The sequence below is a fragment of the Halichoerus grypus genome, chromosome 7 (assembly GCF_964656455.1).
Source record: "Halichoerus grypus chromosome 7, mHalGry1.hap1.1, whole genome shotgun sequence".
Lineage (NCBI taxonomy): Eukaryota > Metazoa > Chordata > Mammalia > Carnivora > Phocidae > Halichoerus > Halichoerus grypus.
In genome coordinates this window covers 15,672,076-15,691,153 of record NC_135718.1, presented here as the reverse complement: position 1 = coordinate 15,691,153, position 19,078 = coordinate 15,672,076, and the positions used below count along the sequence as shown (strand labels likewise).

Sequence of the window (19,078 nt, the reverse complement as noted above, 5' to 3'; positions counted from 1 at the left end):
GGTTGGTTAACCATTTTTTTTCATTCAGCACTTCAATGATGTCATTTAATTATCTTCTGACTTGTGTAGTTTCTCTGGCTGACTACAAGGTTTTATTTTTTGGTGTTTAGCAGTTTGACTGATGTGTCTAGGTGTGTTTTTCTGTGTATTTACCTTTTGGGCCTCTGAATTTCTTGCATTTTCAGTTTGTTTTCTTTCATCAGTTTTTTTTTTTTTTAAAGATTTTATTTATTTATTTGACACAGAGAGAGAGAGAGAGAGAGAGCATAAGTGGGGGAGTAGCAGGCAGGCAGAGGGAGAGGGAGAAGCAGGCTCTCCACTGAGCAGGGAGCCCGATGCGGGGCTCGATCCCAGGACCCCAGGATCATGACCCGAGCCAAAGGCAGCCGCTTATCTGACTGAGCCACTCAGGCACCCTTCTTTCATCAGTTTTGGAAAATTCTCAGCCATTATCTTTTCAAATATTTATTCTACTCCATGCTCTCTTTTTTTCTCCTGGGACTCAAATTATTATATTCAACCATTTGGTATTGGCACACAGGTATTGGATGCTCTGCTCTTTCTTTAAATTTATATTTCAGTTTGGGTAATTCCTAATGACCTATTTTTAAGTTCACAGATTGTTTCCTCAGTCCAGTGTGCTGATAGACCTGTTAAAGAAATTCTTCATCACTGGTATGTTTTTAATTCTAGCATTTCGATTTAATTCTTTTTTTCTGGTTTTTATCTGTCTACTGAAATTCCCTATCTGTTCATGTATGTTGTCTACCTTTCCACTAGGTCCATTAACATATTAAAGTTATTTTAAAATCTTTGATAGTTCTAACATCTGGGCCATATCTAGTTCTGTTGATTGCTTTGTCACATAGTCTTTCCTCACTTGTGTATGTGTGTTTCATATTTCTTGATTGAATGCCAAATATTGTGCATAAAACAGACTGAGCTACATAGTATTTATATCCGGAAATGGGCACACATCTGCTCTCTAGCTGTTAGTGTGGGGCGTTGAGGCACTCTAGTCAGTAGTTGAGATAGGTTTGGGTTTGTTGTTAATCTTACTATCCACATACTAGCCTTCTAACTGCCGCTGCTACTTTGTTTAGTGGATGCGTGGATTATGGAAGGATTTTTCTGTTTTTCCCTGCATGCTCACATTTCAACAAGTCCTTCCTACCTATGCTACAGAAGGAAACTGACCCATGCTTTTCACCCCCCCGCCCCCGGCCCCCGCAGGGGGAAACTGCTATTGCTTGTTACTCGGTGGGCTTCAAGGAAGTGGTTCTTGGTTTCTCACTCCAGCCTCACAGTCTTAGGCCTTGTGCTCCTGGACTTCGGGGGTGGAGTTTTTCAGCAGTTCTGCCCCTTCACCAGTGGTAGCAGATCTCTGCTTTGTATTAGTGCAGGATCCTGAGCCAAGTTCATTTTTGACCCTTCCTGCAGAGGCAGGCAGCTTTTACTTCTGCCCTCCCCTCAAACGCAATGGATCTTTGTCTGGGCCTCTTCTCTCCCCCCAGAGTTTATGGCTTTTGCTTCACGTGAGGGAAGGGGTCATGTAGGGGGTGGGTTTCATGCCTTTGTGCCACCCACAGGGTCTCTCTCAGGTCTCTGCCCTGCCCCCAGTCTTGCTTATATATGGAAACCCATGGTAAAGAACTAGGAAGTGACTTCCTTTGTGTCAGGGACTCCCTATATTCCTAAGCTGTCACTCTTGGCCTTCAAGAATTTATTATAATTTCAGTTGTTTTTATCTTAACCTGCTTTTCTGATGACTGCCTCTTCTCTACCATGCCAAGAGTGAAGCAATTCATGTTTCCCATCTCTTGTCAGAGGAGCTTGTCACCCATTTGAATTCATTTTACCTCTCAGATGGGCTCAAAAAGTTGTCCAGCTTTTTCTCACTCTTAGGGTGGGATTGACACTCTTTTGAAGTTATCTGTGTCCTAAGTGCAAGCAGAACCTTAAATGATGCTTTTATATTTTTCCCAGCATATGTAGTTGCAAGGGTTTTGAGGCTATTTTGTTCCCTGTTTTTGCTAGAAACAGAACTCCCCATATCTAAAGAATAGTGAGGGAAATGAGAAATGAGCTGCAGTACTCTAACGTTATAGTTAATTTTATATGCTTAGAAAATAATCTGTCGATCCATTGACTCATGGCAAGGCATTTAATAAATTAGCATTCACGTGTAGAGGGTGCTTTGAAATTATTTGACTTTGGATTCTTCCATTGTAGGTGAGAAAATTAGGGCATAGAAAAGTAACTTTTCCCAACTCCAAATTAATGACTTAGTAAGAACAGAACTTAGAGGCCAGTTATCTTAATTCATTAATAATCTTTTGGCTCTTGGAATTGGCCATATGATCTAAAGGTGACGAAGAGGTATTTTGCTTTATATAATTTAAATATGTCACTTGTCAAATATGAGTACCTTTACATGGGGAAACAGTGTATAGCATACAGAAGAAGTCTTGAAGACATAATCTAGGCCTTTAAAAAGCTTTCACTTAATTACTCTGCTTACTGACTACATACAAAAAGATAAGTATGGTACAAGAGAGTACATGAGTATCCGTGAGTGGTATTGCCAGAAAGTGCTAGTGCTGTTTAATGGAGCAATAATTAGTTCTGCAAACATCTGTTAAGCTCCTAATGAGAACAGAGGAGGGAGAACACAGGATGTCCGGTGATCAGGATAGGTGCATAGAGGATGAGAGCCTTAAACAATAGATAATTTTCAAAGAGTTAAGAAAGGTGAGGAATTCGGGGAGGAGAGTAGTTCCAGCAAAGGGGGCAGTGTACAAGGCATATGCAGTGAGGAAAGAGAAAGTCCGGTGGAGAGGAGCATTTGCGTGAAGATGTGGTTGGCATTACATTGTTTGGAACCTTGAAAGCCAGAAATGAGTAAAGCTTCAGAGGATGGACTGGTTTATATGGAAGCTTTATTTTAAGGAGATTAATCCGGCAGTGATGTGTGGCAAGAACTGAAGAGGTTGAAACAGGAGGCAGAGAGCCCGATTAGAACTGAGTCTGGTGCACTGATCCAGGAGTGAGATGATAAAAATTTCCAAACCAGAGTATCATCAGATAATGGATGTTTGAGTGAACGGTTTAAAGGAAAATTGACATTATTCAATTTATTTATTAGATACTTGAGGGCCAGGGAATTAGAGGGCAAAATGATTAGCAATAGCCATCAAGTAGTTTATCTAAAGGGAATGAATCTGAATTTTTGTATAAGAGTAGTATTTTCTTGGGAGTTGAGTAGTTGGTATAATTGCCTATGCTAACAACAACCATTGTGCCTTGTTCCTTTTTAATCAGCCATGAGCTCCTCTGTGAGCAAACAGCCTCCTGGAAGAAGCCATGCCTTCTCACTTACTCTCCAGTGTCTGGCACTAGTAGGTTTGTTGAATTTCATCTATAGTTAAGGATTCGCAATAATTATGTGAAATATTTAATCATGCTCATGGTTGCAGGTTTTCCAAACTCTACTGCTTTTCACCAACTATTAACTTTAGGCAAGTTAATTAGCTTTTCTGAACCCCAGTTTCCTCATCTGTGAAGTGGGGATATTAATAGCGTCTACTTGATAGAATTGTGAAGTCTAAATTAGGCCATTCAGGTAAAGTGTTTAGCATGACTTAGAACTTAATAAACAGAAACAAATGCCATATACCTGATTTCTATGTAAGAGAAGGATAAACCTGAAATTCTCATGGCTTATGAATTCAAAGTATACATTTCAAAAAATGCTTTGTAAGATACTGTTTTGATAGGAAGAATTGAGCTGAAACAAAGAACTTCCAACAGTACAGATGATTAAATGATGCAATAGGCTATTGATGCAAGTAGAAAAAGTCTTTGGAGAATGTAGATGCTTACCTTTTGTATATTAAGTGTATATTAAAATCTATATATTTACACATACACACACAAACACACGTGCCATTCAAGTTAGTAAACCATTTGTATCATCTTATTGGACCCCCCAACAATCCTGGGAAGTAGGAAGGATCAGTTTTTACTTGTCATTTAGGTGAAGAACTTGAAGTGGCGCTGAGGGTGAAGTGACTTGCCAAGAGTCGCATACCCAGCGTGGCAGAGCTGGGTCTCTGTACTCTTCTGGTTCCAAAATACTGTTTATATTACATCTGGAGAAAAGTGATCTGAAGCACAGATGTTTAGTGGGAGGAATGAAACACATGCTGTAATGCCAAAAAATAACTGGGCATGAAAGCAGAAAACAAGACATTTGTTTCTGTTATAATGTGACAGAAAATAAGGCTCTTGTGGTTTGGGATTGAGCATTCAGAGAAGAAATGGGGAGCAGTTTGATTTGGGTGACACTGCTCTTGGAGCGCTGCATCTGGTTCTGGGCTACTCATTACCAGGCTTATGGAAACCAGCTGGATGAGGTTCAAAGCAAAGCTCCAAAATGATTAAGAGGTTGATGGCATTGATTAATAAGGAAAGATTAAAAGAATTAAATATGTATAGCTTAGCTAAGTAAAGACTAAGGAAAAACAAGCTAAATGTATACAAATATCTGAAATGTGTAAACATTAAAAAGGAAGATTAATTACTTAGCGTGATACAGGAGTATAATATGTAGTAATAGGATGAAAATTTAAGCTGAGTATAAAGAAAAATTGCTTGATAATCGATTAAGGCAGTCTGTGGCACAGCCTTTCTCTAGAGAAGCAACAGAAATCTCCAGCCTTAGGACTTCTGAAACTTTCCTGGAAATTGGGAATTAGATGATGTGAGAATATTATTATTCATTTGGTCAGGTGTAATAATAGTGTTGTGGTTATACAAGAACATCTTGCTTTTTAGAATTATTCTGAAATATAAAGGTAGAATCACATGATGTAAGAGATATGCTTAAAAATACTACAGCAAAGAAAAGAGGAGGGAAGAAAGAACAGGAAGGAAGGAAGAGAGGGAGGGGAAAAAAAAGATTAAAGGAAAAGAGTTGAAGCAAGCGTGTCAAAGTGCTGATAGTGTTGAATCTAAAGGAAGGCAACGTGTGAGCTCATTTTACTTTTTTTCTTTGCTTTTATGTATGTTTGAAAACTTTCATAATAAAAAAAAAAATTATATTTTCCTGAACAAAACTCAGTAGCATATTAATCCCTGGCCTCCCTGAATAGAAAAGCCTTCCTGCCACATAGGCAGACTTCTGGTTTACCAGGACCTGCAATGTAGGGGTAAATGCCTCCTGTTCACCATCTTGCTCTGGCATTGGAGATTGAGCTGCGCCGAAGGACTCTGCAACTGTAAATAGAAATCCAAGAAAATTATTCTACTTGTAGGCCTCTAGTGGTAACTTCAGGAGGTGGAATTTCTAAGGCACAAGAGCAGAGAGTAGGATTGTTGAACCATTAACAACTGACCTCTCTGGTCCCTTGTTCATGGAAAATACTGGCCATTGAGCAGAGGTCTAGGTGCCTTGGAATGGACAAATCTTGTTCTCTTCAATGAAGAAACACTTTTCCCTTTTGTTGGTTGAGTTTGAAAAATAAGAAGAGGGGTAATTCATAAAATGAAAGATTTCAAAACCTAGCAATCATCTATGAAGCTGAAGCATTAAAAAAAAAAAAATTTTTTTTTAAACCATCTTCTCTCCCGTAGCTTCTCCAGGCAGATCTGAATGTTTAGGGCAGGGAATTTAGGAAGCTTTTGGAATGTATGCCCTCACTCTGCTCTTTTGTTTATAGAGGAATATAAATATTTTATCTGAATTTCACTAGTAGCAATCAAGCATGAACACAGACCTGGCATTTGAGGACCTGTCATGTCTGAATTTTTCCAGAGTGCACAACTAGGCCAGCACATGGCAGTTGGAATGAGGCTGATCCCAGCTCAGCCTAAAGATGGATCCTGTAACCACTGGGGCTGTCTGAAAATGGTGGACATGTTTGGTTGAGTCCATCCCATGACCAGACATCCTTTCTCCATCCCAGGGTCACTGTCTGGCCCTTATCATGTCTTACTGGGGCCATTGCAGTTGCCATAATTGGGCTTCCTTACCTCCAGTCTCTTCCTTACACCTTTATCCTCCACCTTCCTATCCAGAGTGGCTGTTCTGAAACACAGCTGATTGTGTCGCTGCTCTGTTTAAACTTTTAGCACTTATAGGATAAAGTATGACAAGGACCATATTTTAGTTTTTACTGTTTGCCTGGTGCTTCACACCTTGCCTGGCATGTAGACATTCTTTAATGAAGATCTGATCCAATGCACGCAACCTCAATGCCTCTCCTCTCCCAGTTGCCTCTCTGTGCCTTTGTACTTAATCTCTGCCCAGAAGGTGGCTATTTCCCTTGTCCACCCAGCAATTTTAAGACTCAACCTAAAGTTTATAATAATGAAGCCTTTTTTGATGGCCCGGTCAGAATGAATCCATCCTCTTGATTGTCATAGCACCTCATATATACGTTCATTACCATACTTAGCACCCCATTTTAATCATACCCGCTTTCCCCACCAGAACTGTGGGCCCTTTGAGGGCAAATACTATGTTTTCATCTCTATTTTCCCACTGCCTGGTACATTCTAGGCACTCATTATCATCAGATAAACCTTGGGAGCTATGGTGTTCCAAGGATGGGAAGATGATGGGCACTCAACAAGTTTGAGTGACTAAAGTAAGGGGCATTTTTTCAGCACATATTTACTGACTGTTTACTTTTTATCCAGGCTGCTTTCCTGTCTGTAGTTCAAGGAGAGCATGATACACAGAACCAGAGATCTAGCTGACCTCTAAGTTAACCTTGAGCCTATTGCTGGTCCTTGAATGAAGAAATATTTCCCCCCCCTCCCCATTTCTGTGTCTTAGGGACAGAAGGATGATTAAGGATGAGCAGTGATACATGCTCGAGATATTTATTCCACTACCCTAAGCTGCCTCTCCTCTCAACTTTATGAATTTATGAAAGAAACAAGATGATATGTAAAAGTCCTTATCCTAATTGGTGGTAGCATTGTTTATTTGTTTCCTTTTTAAGGAGGAGGTGGAATTGGATTGTTTGTTTGGTTTATTCCTCAATAAGAGGCATCTTAATAAAACTAGTCTGGACATCTGTCCCATTTTCAAAAATTACAAGTTTTGATCATTGCTAAATTGTACAGATCCCAATCTGTCTGCTCTGCATACATTTGCATTTATAAAAGCAGAAACAGACTAAAAGTCCTTCTAATGCAGTTCCCTAAATGCATGAAGTATTAGATTGTTTGCCCCCATTGGTTCATGCATTGCTAAGGGCTTAAAAGGATCATTGATTTGAATTATTTAATGTGTACAGCAAGTTGAGTTTTTTTTTTTTAAAGAAGCTTTGGGGACATTGCTTTAGTTTTTTAATGTTAAATCTCATTTTTCTTCGAAAATAAGAAGTTAAAGCTGTATTCACATAAGCTCCCAAAGTGCCAGCTTTTCATTGTGTTTTTAAACCATCTAGGAAATGTTTGATTCTAATGAACATTTCTGCTGGAAATTGGACTGAAATTGCTGAGCTGAAAATATAGTTCTAACTCCATGTTATTTTAATGTTGTATTATTTTTCCTTTTCTGGAGCTGATGCAGATGAAATAAAAGAGGGAGAGATCCTGTGTCTAATAAAAAGCACCCCCTGGATTTTGTTGTTTTAAAATTTTAAGCTGGTTTTGACTTAAATTCAGCCAGCAGAGACCTGCACTTTCAATGCTGAACATTTTTACTGTGTAATTGAAGTTTTAGTTCCTACTGTTTGGGGTGGTTTACTCTTTCCCGGTGGGAAGGCAGTGGTGGTGTCGGCACAACTCGGGATGGTTACATCTGGGGGAACGGATTTATTTTAGTTTGTGTTACGTTGGGAAAGCTTGCCAGAAATGGAGCCTTGTTTGTGATGTCTAGCGTGGCTCCCTCACAACCAGAGGGTGTTATTTCACCCGTCTGTCAGGACATCACACAAATAAGAGAAATGGAAGTCCATCCACGTAAGGCAGTCAGGTGATGTGAAACGTTGAGGTGGAGAGATCAATAGGGTGACCATATAACTTATCATCTAAACCCAGGGAGTGAGAGGGGACTGCTAAATAATTAAGAGACTCACTTGATCTCCAGTAGTTTGGAAACTGGGACCGTCCAGGACAAACCCGATGCCACTGTCACCCAAACTGGGAAGCTTGCCACTCCCATTAAATTAAGGTCTCATTTACCGTGATATACAGCACATTCTTCTGGGATTTCTGGGGGTTTGGGTAAGTCATTGATGCAGCTCTGTGTCAAGGAGTGATTTGGTAGGAATTCTGACACATCAGGCAATACGATACTTCCTGGATTTGCAGCAGGTGAGAGACATGTTAGGGCAGAAGACAAAGCAACTGGGACTTAACAAAAGGTGTAAACATAGTCTAATAAACCTGCTACAGCTGATGGTAAATTATTGGGTAACCATCTTTCTTAATAAATCAGATGCACTTAGTATGGAGGAGGGCACAGAAATTGCCTGCCTACTGGGAGAGCTGGGATTTGGGTTGCCTATGGCTTTGATTCCAGAATCAGAAACATTAGCCAAGGACGTCAGCAAATGAAATATGTTTTCACTGTTATATGCCACAAGATGCAGCCACTGTCCTATTTTCACTTACAGTAATTCCTTCTGAATTCATATACCTTAAAATAGCTGCAGCTCCTCAAATCTGTAAGAATGGTATATGCTGCTTGCCACAAGTTCCTTTTTCCTGAAGGTTTCTAAGGTCTTTCAAGAACACAATTCAACTCAGCAAATATTTGGGGGACCTAATGTGTGTAAGTCACTGCGTAAGGTGCTTCTAAAATGCAAAGGGGAGAATGACCCCTGCCCTCAAGGTACTTTTCTATAATACAAGGAAATAAAGTGAATAAATAAAAGCATGGTACTACATGGCAGGTACCATTAAAAATGAACATACATTAAAGCCGGGTGTAGGAATAGAGATACCTATAACATTAGTCTATAATAATTAACTGCATGTTTGAAATATCTTATAATTTAAAAACATCTTGGGGGTGCCTGGTTGGCTCATTTGGAAGAGCACAGGTCTCTTGAGCTGGGGCTCATGAGTTTGAGCCCCATGTTGGGTATAGAGACTACTAAAAAAAAAAAAAAATCTCAAAAGGGATCTATGTCTATATAGTACCATGAAGATTTAGAGAACTGGGAGATCACATCTGGTTACAAGGATCTGTGATGACTTTCCCCTTTCTGCCACCTTCCCTGTAACTTGGCTTTCTTAAAACCTGTCTTATGAAAAGAGACTTCTTTCTCACACACCTATTCAATCATAGGCAGCCAAACACACATTCTTTGGGGTCCCCAGGACATTCCCTGTTGTTTTGTCCTTAACAGCCTTTGATGTCCTCTGCCGTTCTCTCTTAACCTTGCCTGTGTCACGTGCATTGTGTTTTGGCACTCGGCTCCAGGAGACCTTCCTCCTCACTCCATCACTTGCCAGGAGGATATGGGGATATGCCCACTGCTCATCTTTCCTTTGCACAACTCAGTCCAAGCCACACACGCCTCTTGACTCCTGCAGTGGGTTCCTTTCTCTCTCTTGTGCAAATCTGCTCTCCACACAACTGGCAGAGAGGAGACTGGAGGAGAAACAGGTGTGAAAATGTAGAGGAGAGCAAGACTGTTGTGCATAAGCTGGTTTGAGAAGTGTTAGACAGAAGTGTTAGATATCCATGAGTTGGCAGTCAGATGAGTCTCAAGGGAGTGATGGGGGCTGAAGAGCTGAGATTCTGGTGTATGACAGGTGTTTAAAACCATGGGATAGGATCAGGTTGTCAGTCTTGGGAGCGCATAGATGGAGAGGCTCAACCGCTTCCGAGTCCTTAGTCATTCCAAGTCAGTCCGATGCAGTAGGAGGAAAGCCCATGGACAATGGAATCCTGAGACTGGAGGGGTAAAGTTCTTCAAGGGGGGACTGGTCACCACTGCTGTGGGAACTAGTAAGACCGGACAGAGAGGTGGTCGTTGGACCTGGAGAACTTGAGTTTGTTAGCAATCTTGAAAACCCCTTAAAATTATATGCAAGATTTGTTGGATGTGTGCAAGAGAGACCAGAAAACCAACAAGTCCTTACTGAGTGGTTCCTACTTGCCTGGCACTGTATTACTCCCATTGAAGTTTCACAGAAACCCTCTGAGTTCAGTACCATCGTCCCCAGCTTACAGATGACGACACTGAGGCCCAGAAATTAAGTAGTTGGCCTAAGGTTACACCAGCTGATTAGTGCAGAGCTGGGATTTGAACCCAGGGAGCCTGACTCCAGAGCCCACGCTCTTAATTATTAGACTGACACAGAAGACAATGGCAGAGTGTGCGCACACCTCTGGACTGGAGAATTAGGATTTATTCACATGGGAGTAAAAGTGAAAGCTGTCAGAGCAGGTGAAATCAGAAAGTAAGAGTGAGGAAACCCCCCCCCCCCCACAGCAGAAGTAGTGAACTTTTCACTGGCTGGGGTTAAACCTTAAAATTATATACAAACAGAGACAGGTTTCTTAGACTCTTAAAAACTCACCTCCCCTTTGATGAGCACAAGACTTAATATCCCCCCTTGAATATTATTTATAATCCAAGTCATATTAAAGATTGTGACTGAAATCAAGGAAAGGGGACAAAGTCCTGCTTTGGTTTCAAATTCTATGTCCATTCCCAGATTCTGACATGTATCTATACACAGACTGAAAACACACACACACGAATGTCTCTGATGTGACCGGTGGGAGGAGAAAGTCAAACAGAATGAGCCATTAAAGAGAGAGGCAATCAGAGATGGAGAGAGACGAATGGGGAACAGGGATAGGACTTTGTCAGCAAAGCGCCAGAGGTGAGATGTCTTATCCAAGGAGAGAGTGGCCACACTGTTGGAGGCGGCAGGACGCGATTCCTTTGGGGGCTGCTAAGCCCATGCTCCCCTTACTACCACCACCAGAGCACATGCAGCAGTGTCAGGAAAAGAGTATTGTGACAAGCAGAAAACTTGGTGGGGGAAGCACATTTTCCATCCTCTAACGGATGATAGAACAACAACAAACCTCAACCCCCAAATCCATTTTCTTGCTTTCCTGAGAGAACTGATCATTAGAATTGCAGGTGACCTTGAGGAAGGAAGGGAAAAAGCTCCCCTGAAGCCAGGCTCATTTTCAGCTGTCAGCGGAAAAATACAGTTCTGCACTAGGCTCCACCAAACCTCTCAGGCTTGGCCCGTAGTTGTTTTCCAGCTCCTTTCTGTTACCTTTGTAATCCAAACATTTTTCGACCCATGGTTTTCTGCTGTGTCAGCACTGATCAAGCTAAGTGCGAGAGTTTGCACCATCAAGATGCCACAGTTACTCACTGTGTCCCTGTCTGTGCAGGTGGGGCATGTGCACAGCTACTGTAGACATTGGACCAGAGGGGGGTTTTGGAGGGATGTGATAATAGCCGCATTAAGTTGATCTGGCCTTAAACTAATGGGCAAAAAGAGGCATCTGACCCTCTACTTGTAAGGGATAGTAACAATATAATAAATCACCTTTTTTCTGTGTCAGTTTCCCACCTTGCCCTAATTTCATAGATGAAATCACATGTGTAGAGCCGACTTTGCAATTTAGCTCTGAAGTCCAGAATGGCTACACGGGAGAGCACCATGCCTTTTTATATACTCGTTCCCTGATGTGTTAAATCACCCAGAAAGCTGGAGGGAAATGCTCCCCTGCCTGAGCAAGTTCAAGAAGGGTGCCATCTGAAGGATATTCCAACATTTTACAGTTGAAAGGATGTGGAAGATCTAGGGGTATTATTAATAATAACTATTATCTTTTATTTTTAAGCTCAGATACAGGAAGTTGCATTAATTACACTCCTCAGTTTGTGGCACATTTGCACTGTTATGTTTTCCAGTCCCTGCTCTGCTTTCATGTATTTATTCCTCATGCCTGCTCTCTCACTGACTGTTCCCCTTGCTACCCTGTCTCCCCACAGGTAATTGTTCTAATGCACACGTATTTAGTTATTTGCATGTATTCTTACAAACTGTGCCAACCTGTATGATCAATCTATATAATAGCATTGCACTATAGATCTTTCTCTTTCTTTCTTCACTCAGCTAGGTTTTAAAGATTTATCCTTGTTGCTCTGTGTATTTCTAATCTATTGTTTCTACTTGCTGCAGAATGTTCCATGATTTTTCTCTCTTCACTGGGTGCTTATGACATGCCGGGTTTAGAATGCAGCACTTTAGGTGCATTATCTCATTTGATCTTACCAAGAACCCGGGAGCAGGGGAGCAGGGTACTGTAGTTTTGGCAGTAATCCCAAACTGAGTGAAACGAGTCAGAATGACAGCAGGGGATTCAACAGAGTGATACACGGATGTGCCAATAGCCAGGCAGTCTTTGCTCAGCATACTCAGGCTGTGCTGGGGCCTTCTTGCAGGTCTTTAAACACTGCTGATCTCAGCTCAATGGTAGTTCTTTTCTTCCCTCAGGCAGTCATGTTGCTTTGGGTCAAACAGCAAATGATTCTTTGGAATCACCTAGTACCCAAAGACAAAGGAGCTACAAGGCGCTGGGCATCTATGTCCATTCTCTGGAGAGACATTTTATGGAAGGCTTCAGTGCGTCTTGAACATTGTATGCTCAGCCCAGGCCCAAGCTTCGTGGTTCCAACAGGACATCAGAGGAACTCTGAGCTTCAGAGCAGGATCCACATCTTCAGTGGCCTAGGTGGGATGGAGAGACGCTGGGATTGTCAGTGGGTGCTGCCCACCCAAGCGTGCACCAGAGGCTGGAAGCTCTGACTGTGGGTCACAACTGTGCAAAACTTGATTCCTCTTCGTGCAGAATATAAACCCCTGTGTGGATATAGCTCAAGCGCTGGACTTTGTGTCTCTATTCCTGCACGAATCTGGTAGAATAAATGTGCTCTTGTTCTTAAAACTTTTTGTCAACAATTGCACTCATAGCACTATACCGGGGAAACTTGCAAATCATACTGCGTGAAAATGCTCCAAAACCCAACATAGGGAGATTTTTTCTTCCATGTGTGACAAGAGAGCTTGCTTCAGTGTTGATATTCTTTAGAGAAGTATTTGATTATGTTTTCTCAGATCTTATATTTTGTTTCTCAAGCCTCCATTTCTATCTATTCATTTTGGAAGTAGTACATTTAAGTAAGATTTTCAGCAATTGAGTATCTTCAAAATATTCTCTGGTTCCTTTCTTATTCTTGCAAAAATATATTCAGTACAGCTGATACTGTGTTTCTTTCAAGTTACTCATTTTTCTAACTTGGAATTTAGAGCCACAGATCTAATTTTTATTGACCAGTCTTCACTTCTTGTCATCAAGCTTCTGGTCTCCTATTACCTTGTAGGTCTATTGGCTATTCTAATAAAGAGCTTCTAACAGTTTCTTTTTCTAATATGTCTTATCTTTTGATGACATGCCAGTTACAACAGACTGTTAACTGTTTTGATCTTTTATAATATTCCACACTGCATGCTGACTACTCCTCTCTTCCTGAAAGTCGTAAAATCATGTAGTACCCAACCAACATGGACATAGCAAAAATTAGGAGGAAAGAGGCCCCACTGGACCTGAGCAATGGATGGAGACTGGACCTAGTCTCCAAAAGGTCCTGAGGTGAAATAGACCGAGTTGTGAGCGTGAAGCATAGAGGAGCAATGGGAAAGACATGCCTGCTGAAGCTTGATCCACATTGGGGTGGAGGAGGCTTCCTGTAGGAAGCAGCCTCTGAACTGCTAGCTGATGGAGAAATTCTAGGTCTGCTCTTCTGGCTCTCTGGGGCAGCTTTCCCACATCCATTCATTGGCATTGCAGTTTGACCCCCTTCAGGGACCCACAGATGTCAGATCCTCTTTGCAGAGGAAACCAACATGGAAACGGAATCCTAGGAAAGGGCTGTCACCATCACCTAGTCAGAGACTGGTTCACTGGAAGGACCCATGGGCCACTCAGTCCATCCTGACCATTTTTATGAGAAGGCCTTCTGACTCCAGGGGCCCATGGATGTTTCCATCTTTGCCAGGTCTACTTTTCTCTTTCTCTTTCTTAGAATCAGAGTTTGGAGCACACAGTGTACTGGAAAGTCATCCTATCCTTACAAGGCAAGACACAGGGGCCTTTCCTAGCAGGAGGGAGAGGGAGAGGGCAGATGAAAGTTCATCTTCTTCCTGCGGCAGATAGACTCTCTGACACCTGGAAGGATTTGACACCCTCCTGGCAACCAGCTTAACAGGAAAGGCATAAATACCTTCCTCATTCCCTCCTTCTGTCCATCTGTCCATCCGTCCATCCCTCACTCCCTTCCTTCTCTCCCTTTTTCTGGGCTCTGTACCTTCAGGACCTATTTTAATTATGCTATGATTTCTGTCTCTCCCTCTTCTCTGTTGGAAATGGAAAGACATGGAAATCACTTACCTTTTACTGAGTGAAGTAAAAGCTAAATATTGATCATAAAAATGAAACCATAAGTTAGGTAGGATACTAGCAGCAATGAAAAGATACTTAAAAACTGACAGGGGGAAAAAGGGAAAAAGAAGAAAGAGAAACAAAACAACCTAGACGACCTATTTTTAGAAAAGCAACATCAGAGAAAATAGATATTGTTTCTACTCATGTATATTTCTATGGAATAAAATTTATAGAGAGATGTTTTATGATCATTTCTGAGTAATCAGAGCTGTGAGTACAATTAAGAGGAGATTCAAAGAAACCATGGCAGGTGCTGAGCCCCCCTGGAGTGGTTGCCCAGCTCCTCCAAACTATGAAGAGTTTTTGGTTCAACTTTAATATAATGAAGATATTATGAAGACAGAATGGGGGGAAGAGCAGGCAAGCAGTTCACTGGCAGAACACTCGTGATTTCTTCCCATTCACTCCCCCAAATCACAACTGTCTTAGATAAAAAAGAACAAAACCACTCTGTTAAAGAGAAGCTTGGCGCTATAAAAAGTTTAAAATGTGCTCCTGAACCATCTCCACCATTCTAAATCCTTCCCAGTGTTGTACAGCAAAAGATCCCGATCCTAAGAAACATTAAATCAAATTTCTGTAATGGAAAATATAAAATATTAAAATGCATTATGAAGTGACTGACAGTAATTAAATCAGAACTGCTGCAGGAATATACCAGCAGACCAGTGAGGCAGACATCAAGTCCAGGAATAGACTCAAATGCATAGGGTAATTTAATGTATAATAAAGGTAACATGGCGAACCAGTGGGGGAAAATTGTTCATGCCATAATTGGTATTGAGATAACTGGCTGGTCACTGGGAAAGAAATAAGCTTATGCCCTACCTAAGTTCTTATACTAAATAGAGACGGATATAAGATTTCTGTGTATGCTAAATATACTGAAAAAATTTTTTTAGAATATCTGCTGGACCCAGCCATGCCACTAATCAAATAAAGATGCAGAACTGTAAAACAGACCCACTTTTCCAAAGCATATTTATTTTTTAAATAATTTTATTTTTAATAAATTCTGCATTGACTCTCTGAAGGAGCATTACCATGGGACTTGGCTTATCAAATGATGAACTCAACCTTCCCACTCAGTGTAGAAGGCTTTTATATTTAAAAAATAAGTGGACTAGTCCTTTTGGCTCCATGAAAACTAAACCTTACGTAAAGCATCAGGTGGAGGTAGTACTTTGCATAGGGGAACACGATTAAGGTTGAACGAATTCTGACATCCATTAACACAAAATAAAATTAGTAGAGTACACCTGTTTAGAGACTTTTATGATTAAACTTGTTTACTGAACCAACAGATGTGGTTTATATTGGGAATTTTGATTTTGATAAAGATGAACTATTTTATTCAACAGGCTGGTTTTAGTTTTTTAAAAAAATATGTACACAAACACATTTTCAAATTATATTAAAATTCAGTCCCAAATGTCAGGACACAAAACTATATCCTAACACCAGCCATATGTGTAACATTTGTACTTTCGTGTTTCAAAAATTACTAGTTAGGCGGTACCTGGCTGGCTCAGTTGGTAGAGCATGTGACACCTGATCTCAGGGTTGTGACTTCAAGCCCCATGTTGGGTGTAGAGATTACTTAAAAATAAAATCTTTTTAAAAAATTACTAATAATAGTTTGATAATAATTTCTTGGATATGAGACCAAAAGCCCAGGTGACAAAAGAAAAAAGAAGACAGCTTGGACTTCGTGAGAATTTAAAAGTTTTGTGCATCAAAGATACTATCAAGTGAAAAAGTCGACTCACAGAGTGAGAGAAAATGTTTGCAAGTCATGTATCCAATAAGGGATTAACAACCAGAATATATAGAGAAGTCCTAAAAGTCAACAACAAAAAACCCAATTCAAAGATGAGTAAAGGAGTGAATAGACATTTCTCCAAAGAAGACACACACATGGCCAGTAAGCACAGGAAAAGGGAAAAGCAAATCAAAACTACAATGAGGTACCATCTCATACCCAGTAGGATGGATACTATAAGAAAAAGAAAAAACAGAAAATAACAAGTGTTGGTGAGGATGTGGAGCAATTGGATCTCTTGTTCACTATTGGTGGGAATGTAAAACAGTAGAGCTGCTGTGGAAAAGAGTATGGTAGTTTCCAGCAAAATTGAGAATAGAATTACCATATGCATCTGCACACCCACATTCACAGCAGCATTATTCACAATAGCTGAAACGTGGAAGCCATCCAGGGGTCCATCGGCAGATAAGTAGATGAACGAAATGTTGTACATACAACGGAATACTATTTAACCTTAGAAAGTAAGAAAACGCTGACATTTGCTACCACATGACTGAAGCTTGAGGACATAAGCCAGTGAAATAAGCCAGTCACAAAAGACAAATACTGTATGATTCTACTTACTTGAGGAACTTAGCATAGTCAAAATCAGAGACAGAAAGTAGAACTGTGGTTGCCAGGGACGGGGAGCGGGAGGGGAGAATGGGGAGTTATTATTTATCAGGTACAGAGTTTCAGTTTTACAGATGAGAGCCTTCTAGAGATGGGTGGTGGTGATGATTGCACAAGATGAATGTACTCATGGCTACTGGAAAGTGGTTAAGTACATTTTATGCAATGTGTATTTTACTACAGTAAAAATATTGGAGAAAATTACTAATAAGAAAAATATCAACAGTTCCACAATCAGTCATCCCAATTACCTGAGGGAAGAATAACATGGTTAAAGACTCAAAGTGGCCTCCTGAAATATATACAAAAGGACAGAGTAAAGGGAATAGTCAATAAATAAGGACTTTGGGGTACAGGCAAGATGAAGGCTAGGAAATGAATAAAGCAAAGGATAAGACTAACACACAAAAAACCCACAAATTAATAGTTGACATTCACTGAGCTCTTATGAAGCACCTGGCCTAAGCACTTTACATATATTCACTCATTTAATCCTCCCAGCAACCTCTGAGGTAAGCACTATTTTTTTTTTTTTTTGAGGAGTACAAATTAATTCACTAGATGAAGCAGAAAAGACTATGCAGAGTGGGAAGAACAAGTATGAAAGCAAAAAAATATATAGCAGAATGTGACCATATAGGAAAAGCTGAATCTTGTTTCCTCTTCTGTTTTTGGCACAGGATGAAGGAAGGGTTCAAGTTGTACTTATTTCTATTTTGTTTTAATTTTCTCTCTTCTTTTTTACCACTGTCCATTCTCTGTTTGCTTATTTGCTCAATCCCAGGACACATGTATAGTGGTGTCAGAATGTTAACCTGTATTCTCATGGGAAACAACTTTATTAACTACCGTCCAGTGCTTCTATATAGTTCTTGTAGTCCTTAGTCTTATAGTCTCTACTCATTATCTAAGTTTTGTAGGCAAATTTTCCCCCACTCCCTTTAATGAAATTGTGTCATATATCTGTAACACAGTTGTTTTTTTTTTAATTTTTAAAAATAAATTTGTACCCCTCTCCCCATTTCTCCTCCTCCCACCCCCAGACCCTATTGTCATCCCATTTTACAGATGAGGAACTAACATGTGGTGGAGGTGGGATCTGAACCTAAGCATTGATCTGGAGTCCACGTTCTCCGTCGCTGCCCTAAGTGACTACAGGTGCTATCAACATTGACAGAGGTGGGCCACAAATCTGACTCTGTTTTCCAATAGCGAAAGAGAAAGTGTGATCAGACCTTACTTTAAAAAGAAAATCCCAAGGCAGAGAAATAGAGTGTCAGGATGAACATCTCTGCTCGTGTGTATTCATGTATAATAAAACTGGACTCATTTTCCAGGTGGCCCATGCATTTATGCTCTAATGTCTTACCGAACAAAAATAGCTAGAGTTAAGGTGTGGTTTCTAGGCCCTCCAGTTAGGACAGAGTTTCTTTGCTTTTTTAAAGTAAGTTTTCTTTTTTAGAACAGTTTTAGAGCTACAGAAAAATTGAGTAAACAGTACAGAGAGTTCCCATATACCCCACACCAATGTCCGCCATTATTAGCTTCTTACACGAGTGTGGTACATTTGTTATAATTAATGAACCAATACTGATACATTATTATTAACTAAAGCGCATCCCTTACTCAGGTTTCCTTAGTTTTTACCAACATCATTTTCTGCTCCAGGAAGCCACAGGACACCACGTTACTTTTGGTTTTCATGTCCTTTTGGCTCCTCTTGGCTAGGACTGGGTTTTAATCTGCTCTCTGGAGAGTCTGAGGACATTAGCACTTTCCTTGAAGCATTACAGCTCAATATTTTCAAGCGCTTGTACAAACAGCCTAATGTGATGATGGCTCATAACAGTGTTTCAAGGTAGTAAACAGCTCTGTTTTCTGTGCCAACCCAAAGAACTGCTGCTTGCTCTCCTACCAGATGACTAATTGGGTGCACGAGAGCAGTCTTCCAGGTAAAGCATATTTCATGGGATTTCTTAAGCTGCAGCCTCATATGCAATAATTGTCCAATTACGAGACTTATGTTCACAGTTCAGCCACTCTGTGTTCACTAACTATATCTCCAACTTTGAAAAGTAGGGCTTCAATCACTCAGAAAATTTAACATGACTATAATATTTTTCACCATCAAT

The 19,078-nt window shown here is 40.5% G+C and overlaps 1 long non-coding RNA gene across 1 annotated transcript in view; it reads right to left on the bottom strand.

The window, feature by feature from the left end:
• The window catches only part of LOC144382538 (uncharacterized), a 49,504-nt gene that overhangs the window by 10,622 nt on the left and 19,804 nt on the right, over nt 1-19,078 (bottom strand). The window lies entirely within an intron of this gene.